The following is a 21131-nucleotide window of genomic DNA, read 5'->3' as shown; positions in this document are numbered from 1 at the left end:
AAGAGAAGCCTTCGACTTCCAAAAATGAGAAAGGTACATTTAAAATATAGTACTTAGTTTTTTCACCATGAGTGTGGGAAGGGGAGAGGATGATGACACATGTGCAATGTACAGTATCATGCGTGGCAAAAAAAGTACGTTGTCTCACGTCTCTGTACCTCCTTCGTCGTAGCATTGCTACAATAATTGTCTGCCAAATCTTTAAGACCGGTCCGTGAATACTTTGTCTGATGTCATACTGGTCCGTGGCATTTAAAAGTTTGGGGACCACTGCTTTACCAGACACAGGTTATTCCACCTAATAAAATGTGTTCTTGGTGTCCATTTTTCACAAGTTACTACTGCCGCTCTGCAAATCTATGTCTAAGAATACAACAAAACTTTTTAAATTTGGCTAAAAACAGCATAATCATAATTAAAAGACCACTGTAAACGCATTGAAAACAGATCAAAAGACAATCAAAGTGCAACTTTAAAATGAAAAATATTAAGAATGTTCAGGAAAAAAGCAATTTGATTTACACATTTTTAACACATGTAACGGTATTATAAAGAAATAATAATCAACAAATATTTCATTCTTTCAATAAAACAAGTACTAATTTTTAAAATGTACAATAACAGATTAGTTATTCTCTCCATTGTGTTTTAAAATTAGCTAAACTTTTTTACACTAACCCTGTGTCCGAAATTACCCCCCTAACCCCTATATAGTCCACTATATAGTGCAGGTGCCATTTTTTAGGGGTGTCCGAATCTACAGTTCAAAAATCCTGTGCACTAGAAATTTCCCAGAAGTCTCTACAAAAAATCATTGTGGATCGATGTTCACTCGATTGGCGAATATTGTCCAGAATGGCTCAACATCTGTGGCTCCAACCAGTCCCCTGGACCGCATTCCTCAGGGGTTCCCTGTAGGATGTCAGCAGCATGATGGGATGTGCAATGCAGGGATGCCCACCATCACCCAAAAGGATCCTTCAGGTGGGTGTGTTTGATTTACAAAATTTGGGCGTTTACGTAGAACCTGTGAATTATAGAGTGATCCTTGATTCCCAACAAAAATATCTATAAATTTGGCATTTGAGTCACATACAGCCTGCATTTGATTGGAATAAAAAAGCTTCCTGTTAAAATAACAAGCTGCATTTTCTTTTAGGGCCTTTATTCTTATGTGGCAGCCATCGATGCTCCCCACGACCTTTTGGAAGGCGGAAGACCCAGCGAGCTGCTAAAAAACCAGAGGCGACTCGTGGTAGTTCATTCCCACTGGGAAGCCGGATGACCCTGCTCATCAGCTGGAGGATGCGGCCTGCCGTCCTGTGGACAATGTCCCTCACAGTGGACCGTGTAATATCAAACGCTCTGGCTACCACTATCTACCTATCAGTCTCCTGTGCCCACCCCAGAGTGTGAGAAATCCGAAGCTGCTCCACCAGATGCTTGATGGTCCTGCAGGTCAACCGAAAATCAGGTCTTGTGTCAGACTGACCGTCAGCATAAAGGGCCAGGACAGACAACTTTATGTTTGCAAAACAGTAGAGATGTAGAAGACCCTGTAAAATGGAACAATAATTATTTCATTGAGAAAATTAAATTTAATTTTTTGAATGTTTCTATTTATTTTGATGTCTTACATTTTAATTTATAAAGTATTTATGAATGCTGAAAAATCTCGTGTAATTTTTGGGTGGGTTTTTGGATTTTCATATAAATTTTTCAAAATGAAAGTATTTTTGTTTAAAACAAGTGATATGGTTTGACTCTGAATAAAAAATAGTAAACGTTGAACTCACAAGTGTTTCATGTAGTTAGACTATACAACTCATCCAATGTTGAAAAAGAATGTTAAACTCTTACCCAGCAGACTGTGTAACCTTGAGCACAATAAATAACAAATGCTTAAGTTTAACTCACAAGTTGTTCATGTCTAGCCTGGGGTTCCAGTGGAAATCTTCTGAGACGTCTGGTTCTCCTTGCCGCCCTGTGATGCTGCTTGTTTTTGGTTTGATCTCACAAAAAATGGTTGAATTATAGCCAGGAACACGGACAGATTCATATTCAAAGCCATTTTCAGTAAGGTAGAAGGGAAAACTACAGAAAAAAATGCCTCGTCATAAGAGGCAGTAAATCGTTCAGCGGCACAAAAATAAAAAATAAATATTGCCATGGACTAATAACTTCGCATCCAGACCAGGTGGTGGCGGTAATGCGCCACTTTGTTTTCCGTGTCAAGCGCCTTATGAACAACACCTGAAAGAGAAAAGTAGTGAGCATGGGTGTGCGAATTGCTTTTAAAATTCAGAGAACTATATAGTGCCGCACTACATAGGGTTTTAGTAGTTAGGGATTAGGGTAGGAATTCGGACACAGCCTAAGTGTTTGAGATTTCTTGGAGGCAACCATTTTGAAAATGAGCAGAAAAAGCCCTTCTACTGCCACTAGTTGAATGATGATGAATTACAGGCCAGAAAACATGGACCAAGTTATCTACAAGGAGTTATTAAGGACACTTTTGGTCATTTGAATGAGACAAGAGTCACAGAAATGTGTATATCAAATGGTTATAAAAGGGGAAAGAATATTTACAAGGGAAAAAATTATTTTTTTTACATAAGTTGACATTGGGAGTTTTAGCATTTTGCCCTCGAGCACGCTAACATTCAAAAAGAACAGAATCAAACTTCCAACTTTCAGACCCTGAACTTCTCTACTTACTGAGTTACATCCTCAACTGAGGTTTGTTCCAATGCTGTTCCTGTCAGGTTGAACATGTCTGGAAAAAGTAGTATCCAAATGAGTAGAGTTCCCTTAACAACACATGTGTGGTTATTGCAGGATCATTATGGCACACTTCAGCTGTCTGGTTATTATTGGACACATTACATATCTTTTTGGAATGGTTTTTCTGAATTTTGCCACTTTTGTTTGGAGGTTGTCCTTCCTTACTGTAGCCATGACAACACCCTTCTTGTTTTTTAAAGTAGTGTGGCCGTGCAATAGTACAGAAAATTCTCTTAGTAGCCTTTAATTGGTATGACATGCTTTACTGCCATTCTGTTGTTTCCATGATCCACTTCAGCTTTTAAACTGGCCAAGTGTGTATTATTAATGACAACAGGTAATGAGATGAATCACCTGATTAAATAAAGGTAAAATAAAACATGATCAGGGGAAATATGAAGTGCAGGCAATTTTAAATAAAATTTGTTCATTTTTTCTTAATACTTCTGTGTCAAGCTGTCTTTCTGAACTGTTTTTTCAAGCCACTGGTATTTTATTTTATTCTTTTATATTTCCATGCATTTATACATGAAGTGATAGAACTGTTACACCCAAAAATAATAACCAGGATGCAAAATAATCCTAGATTATTTTTCAAAGGAATTAAATGAAATATTAATCTCTGATCAGAAACAAGTCACAAAAAAAGCAACATTTTTTTTACGTTTTTATTAGTGGCCTAAGTCATACATATCAGATGCAACATTCACTAGCTTGTGGCTTTTTCTTGTTTAATAATCTTGAAACTGTTTTTGGAATTCATTAGTCAAAAAGAAAGATCTGTGGAAATGTCTTTTGTTGTTGCATTTTTCTTGGTGAATGCACGTTATTCTGTTCCATCTGGTTGAAAGCCCCCCTGCATTTCACTTGGCCTAATGCTATGAATTTAAAAGCCCTATTGCAAGAGAAACATAGAAATACTAATGAGCTTTGAGGCAAATTTCATGTCCATCTGTGTTTATAAAGCAGTTTAATATAGAGTTGTAATGAAATTACAAGTTTCAAACCAACTAATTTAAAACCTTTTGGAATGTAAAACTCACAAATTGATAACACTCCATTTTATCAAAGTTGGTATATTTTTAAAGCACACCTCCCATTGCTTTTTCTTGGTAGTAGTATAAAGTGCAGCATTTATGAACAGCAGTATTCAACAGCAGGACATGCTGATTTTTATTATGAGGGCATAGCAACTATATTTTTGAGGAATACGTTGCAGCTCAGCTATAGCTGGGGTTATAACCTTTTATTCTGTCAACGCAACATTTTTATTTAGAAGGTGAAAAAAAAACTATAGTGGTTTGAAAATAAATTAAACTTAAAATTCAAAATAGAGTTCCTTAACAAGGAACTGCTGACAGCATTTATTTGTATGGTTTTCTGTTTGAGGATCGGGGGAAGTCTGTAAACACCTGTAAATTTGACGCTTCTTTTATTTCAAATGAACATTATTCACCTGATGTGGACTGACCACCTCACCATGGCTTCAAAATTATGGTGAAACCTCAAAGCTGAGATCTAGGGTCTGAGGGAGAGACAATGCCTCTTCGCTGCTACGGAAGAATCTCCTAAGGCAATGGGACGAGGTGTGAGTTTTTGTCTCTGGGTTACGATTGGATCCCAGAATTAGAAATAATAATATAAAGAAACACTAGAAAGAAATTGCATTATGCGGTTTAAATGGCTGAACAATCCCAAATTTTGATAGATGCTAAACTGAGAAGTTACCAAAAATAAGTGGTCTATTAAGAAGTTGCAGCTGTGTTTGCAGCACAAGTGGAACCCACCTTTCTTCCTGGGCGTCCTCCTCCGGGGCAGGGGTGCCCCTGCCTTGCTCTCTCCTGGACCAACTGTGGGCTGGGTGGGTGGTTGCCCGGAGCATGGGGCGGGTCTATGGAGTCAATTTAGCGGCTAAAGAATTGTGCATCAAAACAGTAAAACCGCGCATGAAAACCCCAAATCTGTGAATCAAAATGCACAAATTGAGAACCAAAACCTATAATTTGCAACCAAAAGCTATAACCCAAAGCACAATCATATTTCTCCGTTGCTGATTTGTTTTCTCGCCATTCTGAAATCCTGTTTTTGAGTTACAGTTTTATTTTGAAATCTTCTTTTTGAGTTGAGCGTTAATTTTTTGCGGTTTTGATTCTAAAACCTTTCGACATGTAAAACAGCGACATGTCAGTCAAGGGGAGGGGAGGCGGGACATCCCCAACATCCAGAAGCTCATTGGCTACCGAATAACACCGAGTCTTACGTCAACATACTAGTTTCAAAGGGTGAGTCCTTCATGTTTTTCAAATATTATTCTATATTAAATGATCAAACGTGTACTTTATGTAAACGGAGGACGCCAGCACAGTCAGATGAGGAGCTCCACCAGTAGCTGCTAGTGAAAAAAGATGTTAGAAGTAAGATGTTGCATGACAAACTATCACCATTGTTCTCCTGTGTTAGCATGCTAGCTAGCTCAATGCTAGCTGGGTTTCCAGCCCTCATGACTTTTATGGATTAAACAAAGTCGATTTTTTACGACATTGTCAGGATCGGCCATGTAAAACCTGGGTTGATTGACCGTGAATTGTCAATAGGATTAACCAAATTTTTTTTTCAAAAAGTACATTAATGTATCACCTGCTATAAGGTTTCAAATATTTCCTTTAGGGATTACAGATGGATTGAACAACAGCAACATATTGCTGTAAGAAAGTGAAAGCTAAGTGACACCTTTCCTAGTTTGGGATCAGATCAAGTTCATCCCTATTGAAAAAAAAAAAAAGGACATTTTTTTGTGATTCAGAAACACTTTTTTTCGAGGTACCAGAACAAATTTCCCACATGTGGGATCAATAAAGTTTTTCTGATTCTGAACTGTATTCCAAGACCATTTTATTCTCAACCTTAAATATTGTAGGTTCACAAAGGAAGTTAACTCTCACAATATGCAGCTATTGAGTATCATTTAAGGTATACATATATTCTCATTTTAACTTTGTTTAATACATTTTTCTTTGTGTGCTGGATGCTGTGGACATTGGACTACAGTCTAACTTAAACCAGGCAGAGCAGGAAACTGTTGGAGTTGTTGTTCCCTCTGTGGTTTTCCTCTTTCCTCTCAGACCTGTCACTATTGTTCAACCCTTGTGGGACATCGGAAAACCATGGCCAAGATATTTACATGTCTGTACTGCACTATGCATGTCATCACAGCAGGATGTAACAAAAACTAACAATGTGAACAGATCTCTTCTGCCTTACATAATACTGCCCCCCTTTAAGAAAATAAATGGCTAATAATCACCACTGGTATTTTGTAAAGCTTCACTTTTTAATGCTTGACCATTAAATGTATTTTGTACAAAAGATGGTTTTGCAAAGATCTTTGAAACACAGACTAAAGTGCATTAGATTCTGTGAAATTCTGAACCACAATTCAGAGAAATTGAAATAACTTTTTTTAAAACTCCTCAAAAGACATAGGGTGATGGAAAAAGTCACTGTTTTTGTGCAGGCACTGAGAAATGGGAAGCAGACAGTGTGCCTGGGCATGTAGTCAATGTAATTGTGGGCAAAATGCACTACAATGTTAAATGCTTCTCTTTTAGTTAACAGGAGATGTCTGTGAGCCTACCAGACCATCTTTGCATCACACCGCGGGCGTTTTTGGGGCCTGCATCTGGAAAGAAACAAAAACAGCAAAGTCAATTAACCAAAAAAGAAGAGAAAAATTAAGATTAAATTGTTTCCATAACCTTCAAAAAGTTGTAGACATCCACGTCGTAGCTGGCTCAGTATTTCTGCCCTTTTTGTTATGGCATGCATAACAATGGCCCTTATAGTAAACAACAAACATACAGGAATAGTCACTTTTAAAACCACCACCTAAAAATCACTAATAATTTTATTGATGTTGTAGAAAATGTATGTTTTAATATCTTATTCTTCATTATGTTATAGCTTTATCTTTAGTGTGAAGTGAACTCATTTTTAACTCAACAGGACTTATTCTCCAGTGACCTTCACTTGTGCTTTGTAGTTGCAGCAGCAACTAGGACTTCTTTGTGCAAATCTAGGAGTTTCCAGAGACGCAATAAATATGTCATGGACTACATTTCTACTATCTGGGTTGAACACCTTATCCTTGGGAAAGTGTTCAGGTTCGTGTTCTCATGTGGAGGATGAAGCTGACCTCTGATCTCGTGCCGGCGATGGAGTATTCGTTTGGCTGGTATGATTTACTTTGGACCAGAGGAGGACTCCTTTTGATCATGGATTGTGTGCGCCGGTGAAGGGCCCCTACCCCTAGAAAGGCGGAGCGGATCTGGACTTTGCAACCTTCAGCTATTGGCCGGTGGAAGCACGAGGGATACCGGCTGACGAATCAGAGTGTTCCGGGGCGGAGGACCAGCGGCCATGATCTTTCTGGAAGGCGGAGATTCAAACACATCTTAAAAAGACTGGTTTTAAAGTTTTCCATTGTTCTTAGGAAAATCTACGAGTAATTCGCATGTAACTTGTGCGTCAGTAGATCTTTACTTGAGAATCCAGATATATCTGCATTAATGTTTTAAACTGTGGTTTAGAACTATTGTCAGGGAAATAAACTCCGTGTATTTTTAAACCTTTTGAATCCTTGTTTGTTTACCACTCTCGACTATCGAACACGCATGGATGGAAAGAACTCAAAAACAGACGAATCTCTTTCCTTCAATTTTGGTGACCTCGAGACGTGAAGTCGGGGGCGAAAGAAAGCGGACCAGACCGGTTGGACCACATAGTGGCTTATTACGAGATTTCTGAGACTTTCGACAAAGTCTGGGGATGCTTCCTGCCATGCGGTCGACTTCTTCAGAGGCCTCATTCATAATCATGGTGAGCAGAGCCTTTTGTAAAGTCTGCGTATTGATGAACTCAAATTAAAGGAGAAGTCGATTGTATGGGTGGCACAGTGTACCCTATACGAACGAACGGGCGAGCGCACCCGAATAAATAAGTGTTGGGTTCACCCTCCCTAGAACAGCGAATTGAACGGTGGCAAAATATACACTTTGGGCGGCAGTAAAAAATTTTGAAAAATTGGACAATTATAATTATGCAGGTTTTTCGTCTGTTCGGCCTGTACAAAATTGAACGTTGGCAAATTGGGAGCTTGTGATATTTGGAAAGCAGCAAATTGACTAGGTTTGCGTCTGTTCAACCTGTTAAGAAATCCCTTACAAAAAACAGAGTTATTATAGGAACTAATTTTGCGCGTCTAGGATTTTCGGAAACACCAAGGAGGCGTCGGCCTCTACAAATTATTTTTTTATACGCGGAGAGAAACCAAAGATGGATTCAAAATAAACATGAAAGGTGAATTTGACAGAAGATGAGGTAAATTGTGCATTTTGTCAGGACAACAACATGACTTGACGACTGACTGACGACAATACAGACGTGATCGCTGATGAACGGACGGAATGTATGAGATTTTGGAGACGTGACTGCTTATGAATGAAATGTATGCATGAGATTTTGGAAAGTATGGGATGAAAAACTGTTTGAAATCGGTGAATTTTGGCTTTATTTTCCATGTTTCTGTGTGAATTGTTTTCTCTATGGACGTGGCCATCTTGTTTCGAATTGGCCAATAAAGGGACGTTTTAGTTTCTTTCGAATGCGTCGACAGATCTGATTGGCTTTGTTTGGACCATGTGGTCGGCGTGACGGCGTCCATGGAGACCAGAATGTTCAACCTGCGCTAAACTTTCACGGAACAAAGCTTAAGAGTTTGCGATCTAATTTGTGGTAAAATAACAAATGACATCGTAGTTATTGAGCGTGGTCATGACCTCGGTTGTAAGACGTCGATAAAAACAAATTTCAGTGGTCTTGGTTCGACGAAGAAGATTTTTAAGTAGAAAGGCGTCTATGAGCAGCGCTTCCGACGGAAGTTTAAGCCACAACAGCAGCTTGACTACAGCTGCAGCCTGCAGCAACAGTCTCTGTTCTGCCTCTGTTCGAACGAAAATAACTGCCTAACACAGTAAGGCAAATTCACACAGTAAGGTAATATCGGTCCAATATATTTTGTGTAAAATGATTTTGCAATTATTTCGTTTTTCTTATTTTGAATACATCATGTCTCTACTTTATTTTGTATTTCCTAATTACCATGATTTAGTTAAGTTTTGCTAAAAAGTAATGCTATTGAAACTAATTGTAAGTATTTGTTGGTTTAGATCCGGACTCCCTTTAAAAGAATGTTTGTAATGTTTACCGTAATTTCCGGACTACAAGCCGCTACTTTTTTCCTGCGCTTACAGCCTTGCGGCTTATTCAGTGACACGGCTAATTTATGGATTTAATTGGCGGCCGCCATGTACGTACTTTCGAACTCAGTGAATAGTTTGAATTCTCTATCTAACACCAAGCACGAGGCATTTTTATTCAACACACCTCTTAGCAGCCAAACAGCATGGACTTGACTTCAGGTCTTAGACACTTCAGTCATGGTTCAACAAAACGAAACACGCATGCCCGGCCGCATCCCAGAATCCTTTGGGGCCATTAGACCCAACGTGCACGTGATCGCCGCTACATTATGATGAAGCTTTCAAGTTAAAAGCAATCGTTAAAAGCAGCGTAAAAAAGTCCACCGTCACCAACGGGTTTGGAAAAGCCGGTTTGCTGCGTGACGGAGAGAACAGCGCATGGAGTGAATTTACACTCCATTTACGGTTTCTAAGGAAACCGTAAAAGCGGAATTTTGCTTTGAAAAACTCACAGCCTCCGTGTGAGCTGGAGACATCTCCTGCTGATTGAGCTGCGGGGCCAATGGCAGTCTGATGGCTTCCACACGTAACAACGCATCCGCCCCTCATACACAAAACGTACAGTATTAAGTCCGATTGCTTTGCACAGAAACGATTTGCTCCATCCACCGGCGCAACGGGGACGAAGTGCTCCTCCTTGAAGCTGCCCTGGCCAGAGGTGTCGGAGTAGATAGGAAGGGGAGACAAGGAGCGCGCGGGGCGGGAGCGGAGCGCAGAGGCGTCCGCGGAGTGCAGAGGCTTCTGAATTCTGACGCACGCGCCGCACTGAGGCGCGCGTATCACGCTGAGGCGCGCGCTTTTCAGTCGCCGCTGCTTTATTTTACCGTTGTGTTTTCTAACCAGTCCTGTTACTCCCATAACGCTGCTGCGACACAAGCGGAAGGAGAGCTTTTCCCGTTCACCCCTCCATGCACTGCTGCTACTTGCTAATTCTTAAACACGTACAACAGAATGGCGAGCCGGGCGTTGGCCCCGCCTTTAGCCCCTAAGACTCATGGGAAATGTGGAATCGCGGATGTAAATTTCCTCATTATAACTGAGGGATGTAATGTTGATTATATGGTTACTGTTTGTAATTTTATGTTAGATACCTAGATTGTCAATAAGTAAAAAAAAAAATGAAATAAAAACACCATAACTGAGGGACTTGTGAACAGAATATAGGTCCATGCTGTTTGACAGATATCGATACACTCAAATACGTGACCCAGAGGCAAAACTGGCACCACCCACAATGTGCTAATAAATTGCACTCACTCTGGGATGCTGGGCGTGATCTGTCAGGATGACAATATCGGCTAACACATGCGTGGCTTGTACTCTGACGCGGCTTGTGTATGTATAAAAGCAGTCAAACACGTGAATATGGGTGGGTGCGGCTTGTAATCGGGTGCGCTTTGTAGTCCGGAATTTACGGTAATTTATTTTGTATGTTTGTTTTAATATTTCCCAGATTACTTAGTGTTGGTAAAAGATTTATTGGTGTTTAAAGATGAAAGTTGAAGCAGATCCCATGTTTTGATGTAATTATAGTTTGAAAACAGTGTAAGTGGATGTTGTACAGAATGGGAAAAGGACAAAGCAGTGAACTAGAGAAGAGATAAAAGGCATGTGCAGTGATAGAGGGTCTGTGGACACAGAAAGGTATGGTAAGGAAAGGTGCTAGTTCTAGTAGTACAGAAGAAGGGAGAACATGAATGTTAATGCTAGTGATAAACGATTCATTTCAGTGAAATGGTTTATTTGGTTTATGTGTAAGGTGCCTAATTTGTTGTGTTATATCTTTTGGTGTGGTTTTGAGAAAACTGTTAAAAGTTATTGTCTGCGTATTGATTGTCTGTGTTTTAATGAACCTGTTGTTTGAGTGTGAATTGTGTTTTTAGCTAAGTAAGGGATAGCCTAAATTGTGGAATTTTGTTGCTTTTAGCACTTCTCAAAATTCTTTTTGTAGGACAGATAGTCCTTAATGGTAAGTCAAAACAATTTGTCTTTGTTTCTGGATTAGAATTGAATGATTAGCTGCCAGAATGCATCTAAGAAAATGTATTTTTCAAAGATTTGGCTCCACATCCGTCATATAGTTCAGAGAAAAGTTTAGGGATTTTTTCCTTTGCTGATTTTCATCATTGATTAACTGACTTTAGCATCCATAGAGTTGGTGATGGTGAAAAGAAAGCATGACAGTAACAAATCTGCTTTAACAACATCTGCAGTAACAACATGTTTTTTCCAAGCAGCACATAGCTTTAATGTTGCAGGAAAGGCGCAGAGCAGTCCTGAGACCTCATAAATCTTTACACAGCAAACCCCCTCTGCTTCATTGGGTGAGTGACAAAAAGAGCATTTCTCAGTTCTCTGGCTTCACAGGAAGGAGCCGTGTTAGGAGTGTCTGACCCTCAGGTCAGCTCCGCTAATCAAATGAAGCCATGACTGCATGCATGGAGAATGCATCGGAGCGTCTGCGAGGTGATAAGAGTCGATTTAAAATACATCTGATTCATCACTGCAGAGCACATTTGCAGAAAAGGGGCAAAGGGAGGAGTTGAACAACTGAAAAACAGTTATTTATACTGCAGGAAAAATCCACACGGGATAATGAAGTTGTTTTAAAAAAAAAAAGCAAACAACATGATTAGTTTAAATACCCTCAGGACCTGTAGCAATGTTCAGGTATCGGAGGCCAGGACAGGAGGACGGGTATCCCCTCCTGGAAGGCGTGAGCCACCCAGGGACCCCCCCAGCAGCAGCTGGAAATGACATCTGTGGCGCTCAGGACATATGGCAACGACTGCCCACAACAAGGTACCCAACAGCAGGATGCACAAACCAGGAGCAGAGGACATGAACAGCACCCACAACCGCTCCAAGCTCCTCCACCGTGGCAAGGACCACAGGTGGCAAGTTACACAATACCACTTGGTGATGCAGGAGCCATGGTTCCTTTCAAGCTCAGAGGTAACTCCATGAATGGACACTGGTGCAATGTGTTCCTCTATAAACTGCCGGTTGCCTCCATCAGCTCTGACAAATGAACATATGACTCCACAAAACCTGCAAAAGACCATCTGACTGACTTTTGACCAGATGGTGGAACATTCATTTGTGCATTCACCACACACGCCTGTGAATCTGTTGGGACGGAACGTTTTTGTCAAAACAGGAGCCAGCATTCTTTCAGACTGGATGCCATGCCACACCCCACAGCCAACCCCCACTGCTGACACCTGCTGGATCCAGAGGGCCCTGAAACGCCAGGTGTGTCCATGTATTTCGGGTTTGGATGCCATGACTCCTGTCCTGGAAGCAATATTTTTCCGCCTCCGATGACCTGAACTGCACATTCTATTATGACAAAGAGGATGATCAACTGTACCGGGAAGCATTTCATCAGGTAGACGGCCATACGTGGCATTTTAAACTACACTGACATATATATTGGTCAAGAGGGTGTACAGTTTATTTTGCATTCTCACACTCACATTTGCCATGATACCGGAAGTTAGTCACACCTGTATCGCACATAGAATTAGCACTCCCCTGGTCATGAAGCTCGGCAACTCAGACCCATGACTGAGAGGGATGTAAACAAACAACTGTCTAAACTGTGATTTTCAGGTGTTCACTTCTCTCCCTTAATAAATATGTACAGGAAAAATTTTTTCTTCAAAGACTAACTCCTCAGTTCTGGAGCATTTCTACATCGTCAGTCATCGCAGCAGATAGAAGACAGATCATGAAGATGCAGAGGTGATGTTAAAAATGCTCTCTGATGCTTCATGGTCAACAGGTTCATTTGATGTTTGTTCATGCTTCACCGCTTCCCCGGTGGAGAGTCAGGTAACTGCAGGAGCAAATGTTTTTAGATCTCAGTGCAGCTGAGTGAAGGATGCAGATGAAGGAAATTCTGATTAGTTTGTGGAACTCTGGTGTAATTGAGCATTCGTATTTTTCACGGTTTACTCCTTTGAGACCGGTTTTACAAGTAGATAATAAAACGTATCGCATGGCACATGATTTAAGGGCTGTTGATGATGTAACCATTACTCCAGTCCTCCCTGTGTCTGATCCACATCGCATGCTTTCAACTTTAACCCCACCATGTGCTTGGTTCACTGCTATTGCTTTAGCAAGTGCTTTCTTTTGCATTCCATTACATGAAATAGCAGACATCTATTCGCATTTCAGTATAAAGGTATCCGTTTGCAGTACACAGCTTGCCACAAGGATTTAAATATTCTCCTGGCATGTTCAATCACTTTTTAAAGTTTCTCCGACAGGATATTATGCTCTTAGAGGGTTGTGTTTTTGATGTAGGTTCTCCTGCTAACAGCACCGACTGCTGAAACCTGCCTGCAAGTAATGAAAGATCTTCTTTTGACGTTGTTTGATTTGGGTTTTGAAGTGTCTAACAGGAATTTGCAACGTTGCAGAAGGGAAGTCCCATTTTTAGGTACAACTGTTTCCAGCACAGGCTCTTCAATGTCTACGGAGCATAGAAAGTCTGTTTTGCAGCATAAATGTCCAGAGACAGTAAAAGAAATGATGGTTTTCTTGAGTCTTTGTGGTTATAGAAGACATTTTCTTCTTTGTTTTGTGGAACCTACTACCCCTTGAGGTCAAGGCTAAACGACAAGGGTGACTGACCTCACGGCTGCAAGGCAACGACAAATAGTGGTTTCATTTCTTCACGTTGTAATCTTGCTTTTCACAGGAACATGGACAGAGTGCCTGTTAATCTAAACGGTGCACTGATCTGTTTGTTGTTCTCCTATTTTATGTTCAATTTTTATTCAATTTATATTTTTCCTTTCAATTTATCTGGTTTTGTGTTTGTGCCTTATCTCTGTTTGACTCTGCAGTGTTTCCACTCCAAGAGAGGGAGATGGACATTAGGGAGTCTTAAGGAACTTGTTTTATTGTCATCGTCAAATTGTTTTATTATTATCATCATTTAAATGTATTTCTTTAGAAAGGATGTTTAAATGGTAACTCAGATTGACCTTTTTCATTTTTTCTACAGCTTTGTGTGTGTGGTTCACTCATCCTCAACAAGGATGAGGAAGTTTTACGACACTGTCCTGGGTTGATAAGGCAGTTATACGCCTGTCTCTAATGAACATTTATTTTTGTCTTGAATTTTTTCTTCCCCACTTGTGTTCTTAATGACTGCACGAGGTGGAGCAGACCTTTCAGAAGAGAAACACTGATGGACTTTTGCCCATCACATTTGCTGCTCTCCCCTGCGCAGGCGTAACATGATTCAAAGCTCATTGTGTCTTGTGTTTTGTTTTTCTGATATGGTTTTTGGTTATTGTTTTTTATCTTACAGTTCCTGACCCTAACGCTAATCAATATTTAGATTCACAGCAGATTCATCTTGAGGAGAAGGTACGTATGTGTGGACACTCCAAGCTCTTTTACAGCTGTTCTGTTGTATCTTCTGTATCAGATCTCTAATTACCAGGTTTATTGAGAAGTTCATAGGAGGCCTGGTCCAAGCTGGTCAGCGCTTGTGAGACATACAGAAGGACGCGAGTGTTCGAGGCCCTGAAGGACCTTTTGGATTTTGTTGCATTTTACGTATTGCTATTCTTATTTAGGTAAAACGCATGTATCACAGCCCCTCCAATGGGACCCCATGGAGGAGATGGAAGTAATTTCCTGAATTACGCTTGCTGTTATGTTTAACAATTCTGTTTTTCTTTTAGTCATCTGTGGGATTTTGTTCTGCCTTAACATGTCTCGCTTTCCTCCCCCTTAATTCCAGGTGTTCTTTTGCTTTACAGGAACTGTTATCTTTTTTACGGTTATGTTTTTTTTTATACTATTTGAATTTGAATTAGACTGAATTAGACTTTGAATTTGTTTTGTTTACCTTATTTACTACTTTAGTTTTTGTACTATGTAACTTTTATTAATGACATTGTGCCAAGGGGTTAGGTCGATCTTGTGAGCATGAGCATCCTTAGGGGTGGTTGCCGCAGGAGCACAGAGCCGTCGCAAGCCTTTTCCTGTCAGACTGAACACTGAATGTTTAACTGATGCTCCGACAGTTTTCGCTTGCACGTTCATGCATGCACGCCTAACTCCTTTGAAATATTTTGTGTTCCAGATTGTGCGGGCTTCAGACCACAGCTGTCAGGTTAGGTTAGGTTTGTAATGTTTTGTTGTTTTGAGTGTTGTAGTGTTAAATCTTTTAGGTGATCACACTTTGTGTGATCAAGAGAGGGAAATGTAGAAAATGTATGTTTTAATATCTTATTCTTCATTATGTTATAGCTTTATCTTTAGTGTGAAGTGAACTCATTTTGAACTCAACAGGACTTATTCTCCAGTGACCTTCAGTTGTGCTTTGTAGTTGCAGCAGCAACTAGGACTTCTTTGTGCAAATCTAGGAGTTTCCAGAGACGCAATAAATATGTCATGGACTACATTTCTACTATCTGGGTTGAACACCTTATCCTTGGGAAAGTGTTCAGGTTCGTGTTCTCATGTGGAGGATGAAGCTGACCTCTGATCTCGTGCCGGCGATGGAGTATTCGTTTGGCTGGTAGGATTTACTTTGGACCAGAGGAGGACTCCTTTTGATCATGGATTGTGTGCGCCGGTGAAGGGCCCCTACCCCTGGAAAGGCGGAGCGGATCTGGACTTTGCAACCTTCAGCTATTGGCCGGTGGAAGCACGAGGGATACCGGCTGACGAATCAGAGTGTTCCGGGGCGGAGGACCAGCGGCCATGATCTTTCCGGAAGGCGGAGATTCAAACACATCTTAAAAAGACTGGTTTTAAAGTTTTCCATTGTTCTTAGGAAAATCTACGAGAAATTCGCATGTAACTTGTGCGTCAGTAGATCTTTACTTGAGAATCCAGATATATCTGCATTAATGTTTTAAACTGTGGTTTAGTACTATTGTCAGGGAAATAAACTCCGTGTATTTTTAAACCGGTTGAATCCTTGTTTGTTTACCACTCTCGACTATCGAACACGCATGGATGGAAAGAACTCAAAAACAGACGAATCTCTTTCCTTCAATGTGTAATACTCAAATAATCTTAAGGGGAATAAAGCATGTTTTTGCTGGTCTGCTACAATTTTCTCTGCTCTGATTCACTCATTCTGACAGTCTGCATGGTGCAGACGCATACATTTTGTAAATAAGAGTACAGCAATATTGTTGCTCTGTTCAATTCCCTGTAATTTAAACCCTAAAAAATATTGAGAAACCTTTTAGGTTATACATTATTGTACTTCTGGAAAAAAAAAAAAAATTGGTTACGGTAATCCTAGTGACAATTCACGGGCAATCAACCCAGGTTTAACATGTTTAATCCATAAGTCATGAAGAGGGCTGGAAACCCCGCTAGCATTAAGCTAGCTAGCATGCTAACACAGGAGAACAAAGGTGGCAGTTTGTCATGCAACATCTTACTTCTAACAACTTTTTTCCCTAGCAGCTACTGGTGGAGCTCCTCATCTGACTGTGCTGGTGTCCTCCGGTTACATAAAGTGCACGTTTAATATAGTAAAATATTTGAAAAACATGAAGGACTCACCCTTTGAAAGTAGTACGTTGACGTAAGACTCTGTGTTATTTGGTAGCCAATGAGTTTTTGGATGTTGGGGATGTCCCACCTCCCCTCCCCTTGACTGACATGTCGCTGTTTTACATGTCGAAAGGTTTTAGAATCAAAACCGCAAAAAATTAAAGCGCAACTCAAAAAGAGGATTTCAAAATAAAACTGTAACTCAAAAACAGGATTTCAGAATGGCGAGTAAACAATCAGCAACTGAGAAATATGATTGTGCTTTGGGTTATAGGTTTTGGTTCTCAATTTATGCATTTTGATTCAGGGATTTGGGGTTTTCATGCGTGGTTTTACTGTTTTGATGCACAATTCTTTAGCCGCTAAATTGACATCATAGGGGTCTTCCTTGTGGGGGCCTAGCTCGTACCTAGGGGTTGGGGTGTGGGGATGCTCAGAACTCCTTGGTGGTGGGTAGCTTGCCTGGGGCTAAGGGTGCTCTCCTGGGGTGGGGCCCTGCGTTATGCCCTCCTGGCACGGCAGGGGGGCTGCTCTTCTGGTTGGGCTGGAGTTTTCCCTCTATGCCTCCCTGCTCTCTGGCATTGGGGACCCCTGTGGTAGCATTTTCAGGGTCACCAAAACGATTTTGTTCTGCATAATGCACATATCTGCACTTCAGTACTATTTGGGGGGGGGGACTCTTTTAACGTCCTGACTTCCTTTCAGCTTCTTTTCTGTTTTAGACTAGAACAGGGTTTCTGTGGCTAAATAAAGTTAATATTTGTTGAAAGTGGATTTATTTTGCTTTTTTCTTTTGTTAGTGTTAAAAGATACAATTTTAGGTATACAAATTTTATAGATACTGACCTGATGTATTGTCACCGCGCGAGTGTGTCTGTGTGTGTGTGTGTGGGGGGGGGGTTATGGGGGGGGTTATGGGGGGGGGGGGGGGTCAGGGGGGGCGCGAAACATTTTCTTTTCCTAGGGGGGGCCTGGCAAAAAATAATTGAGAAGCACTGCTTTAAGCCAATGCATCATGGGAGATGTAGTGTGAAAACTGCCACAAAACGGCAGAAAGACTCGCGTCTCTGAGCTTCATGGTTTTGTTCACTTGTTCCACGGTCTGATACCGGATTCTGTGGAAAGCTACACCGCTAAAGACGAGCTTTAGCTGGTGTTTTTGTTGGAACTGAGTGAGTTATGAGCTAAATTGGAACAAGGAAGTGAATACTTTAAACACTTCTGATTGGTCAGACTGATGACATGTGATTAAGCCTTCAAGAATGGTTGGTGGAGTCGTGGAGACGGTAAAAGCTGCGGGAATTTTCAGATAACAGTTATAGCTGCAGCTAAATCGCGTTACCGTCATTCTTATAAAAATGTCTTTAATAGAATCAAATAAACACAAAGAAAAAAGTATTTTATGATCTTTCATATTCCTAACTACTCAGTGTTTTATCAGGACCTGTTTGGATGAACAAAGAGCTGATTTCCTGGAGATGGGAAATGTTTTTAGATCAATTAATGAGGGCAATTTTCCACGGCACACTTGACCATCTCCCACGGCACACTGGTTGAAAAACACTGCTGTAGATGACCCCACCCTTACATTGACGTTTTATTCCTACCATGACAAAGGTGGATAAAGGTGGAAAAATTTCATGTAATCATGGACACCAGACCACAAATCATTGAAGAAAAAAGGTTCAGAGCACTGTCTTGTGGGTCTAGATCACCCAACTCCCAATGTTAAAGTGCCTACGATAGCACAAGGATTAAGAATTCTGTTCTAGGAAATCCTTATTTTTCTTTATTTATTATACAATAATATTGCATTTGGTTTGAGGCTTTTCAAAAGAATTCTCAACATTAGTAAGAGGCTGTGTAACATATGACAAATATGGATTGTTGTTAAAAACAAGACAAAAAAATTTAAGACAGCTGCAACTTTTTTTTTTTTACTTGTCCTGTCCAACTGCTGAGCAAACAAATGAGAGCTGAAGGCCTCTTGTGTTGGAAATATTTTACTTTTACAACACGGGGTTATAAATCTTTTGACACACCAGATACATATGTATTTGAATAAACCCCTTTTGTAATTTAGACTAAACTTCATTTTTATTAAATATGATTGTAACAGTTTTTTTGTTGGACCGGATGGAAAAGAAAAGGAGGGAAAAACAAAGAGGGGTGTTGGGTGGGGGATAGGAGGGTGATTATAGAAGGAGGGGGGGGGGGTAAATCATAAAGCCTTATAAAGCAACAAGTTGCTGGAAGTTTTTACCACATTTTCACAACAACGAGCAACACTAAAAAGTTGTAAATGTTTTCCTAATTGTATGGTGCGCCCTATGGTGCAGTGCACCTAATGTGTTGTTGCGCGACTTCGGTCAAGAGGACTTAGGAGAGGACAGCATGATAACGGTATGAAAGTACCTGAAATAAAAAAAATCTGTCATTCCTTATTTAAACTAGAAACATTTTGACCAACTGAACCATTTGATGCTGAAAAAAATAATTCAATCAATAAATAATATTAAATCTAAATTGATCTGAAACATTAACACAGCAGCACCAATATATTTAACGTTTTTAGTCTGAAGAAATAGGTAAAAACGTGCTGATTTTTTTTTTCTAAATGACGGATTGTTTATTTCTGATCTCATAAAAGTGCAGCTGTTTTCCTGCATTACCTGCTGTCTTTATGTCTGTCTGACACCAACTAAACCACAGGCAGACAAAGAAAACATGGATGGAAAATAAAGACACGTCATCAAAATGTCTACAATAGTTCATAAAGAATGACATTGTTAGCATGAGCTTAGGAATCTAAGGGCAGCGGTGATCTTGGGCAACAGGCAGCGGTAGCAGTGGTCCGCGTGCCCCGATTCCCCTGGCAGACAGGGCCCACACCACCCCTCCCCTTTCGTTCTCACTCGCGCAGCCGCGGACAGACAGAACAGACAATAGGAACCGAATAGTGGACCAGATTATTTTCCAAGCACTGAGCCGCTGTCACCGCTGCCCCCACGTTAAATTTGCGCACCGGACAAACCTGTGCCTAAAACCGCCACCACCGCGCGCCCCCCCTGGCATCGCTTCGTGCCCCCCCCTGGGGGCGCGCCCCACTATTTGAGAAGCACTGGCTTAAAGGGACAGCGCCTCAGCGTACAATGAGTCGTCCTTGTTACATGTCTTGAAACCACAACGAACATACAGTTTGTATGTAACTTAAGTTTTATTACATCTTTTAGAAAAAACATCTGCAACTTCCTGCTTTTTCTGCCACAATTATCACAAATTGTGGCGGGGGGGGGGGGGGGGCTGTAGATCAACACAGACTATGAGTTTCTGCTTTTTTTTTTTTTGGGATGCTGGTGTGCCGCGGGATTTTTGTCAAGGTTAAAGTGTGCCGTGGCTCAAAACAGGTTGAAAAACACTGATCTACAGTGAGATAGCACAAGGGTTAATAAAAACAGAATTTGATGTTATTTAAATCTCCATTCCATCCATCCATCTTCTTCCGCTCATCTGGGAGTGGGTTGCAGGCGCAGCAGCATAAGCAAAGATACTCAGACTTCCTTCTCCCTGGCCACTTCCTCCAGCTCCTCTAGGGCGATCCCGTGGAGTTTGCATATATAATGCAAATGAATGCATACTGCTCTACAGGTTTGTGATTTTAGCTCAAAAAATGCAACTGAATTAAAAAAATATATGTCTTTCTTGAACTCCAATTGAAGTCCCTAAAGAAACACAGATAAAACCTCCATGAGTGTTACCTGTTGGGTGATAAAAAATAAACTGGAAGCCAACAGTACTCTGCTCTATGCACACATTTTTTCTTCATTTGTGTGGGTTGATTCAGGTCTTGCTTGGAGATCAGTGCTTAATGCAGGAAGAAAAACAGTTGGCAATGCATCATAATTTCAAATGCATTCTTAAAGCCAAGCCTTCAATTTCGCCCTTCGCCGGAGAGGACATAAAATTGAGTCTCATCTCCATATCGGGAAAATGCCTTCCCAGGCTTTTGATCGTTTACCTGTCCGAACTGCAGCAACCCAGGAAAGCATCTCATAAATCTGCATGATGCAAAGGAAAGGTCAAGTGCTACACACACTTATGGTGCTAAATCATGAAATGCTTTCTACAATTGTTCTCAGAAAGAAAAATAGATATGATATTAGTTCTACCACTGTCACCAAACTTAAATGTAATGCAACCCTGAATTTGTATTCACATAGTGCTCTCCAAAAGCGCATGAAATACATACTACAACTCTGTTAGAAAAAGAGGTACAATACAGGTCCATTTTTGTTCCCTAAGGTACAAACTTTGCATATGTACCCTTAAAGGTACAAAAATGTATCTTTAAGGTACAATTGTGCACCCTTAAGGTACAATCATGCACCTTCCATTGTACATTGTGAGCTTTTCGAGGTGTAAGGTACATATTTGTCCCTTACATATTTGTACCTTAATGTTTAAATATAAAATGGCAGGAATTAG

This window comes from Oryzias latipes, chromosome 20 (assembly GCF_053564925.1).
Source record: "Oryzias latipes strain Hd-rR chromosome 20, Olatipes_Hd-rR_3.1".
NCBI classification, from domain to species: domain Eukaryota; kingdom Metazoa; phylum Chordata; class Actinopteri; order Beloniformes; family Adrianichthyidae; genus Oryzias; species Oryzias latipes.
This window is presented reverse-complemented; position numbering follows the sequence as displayed.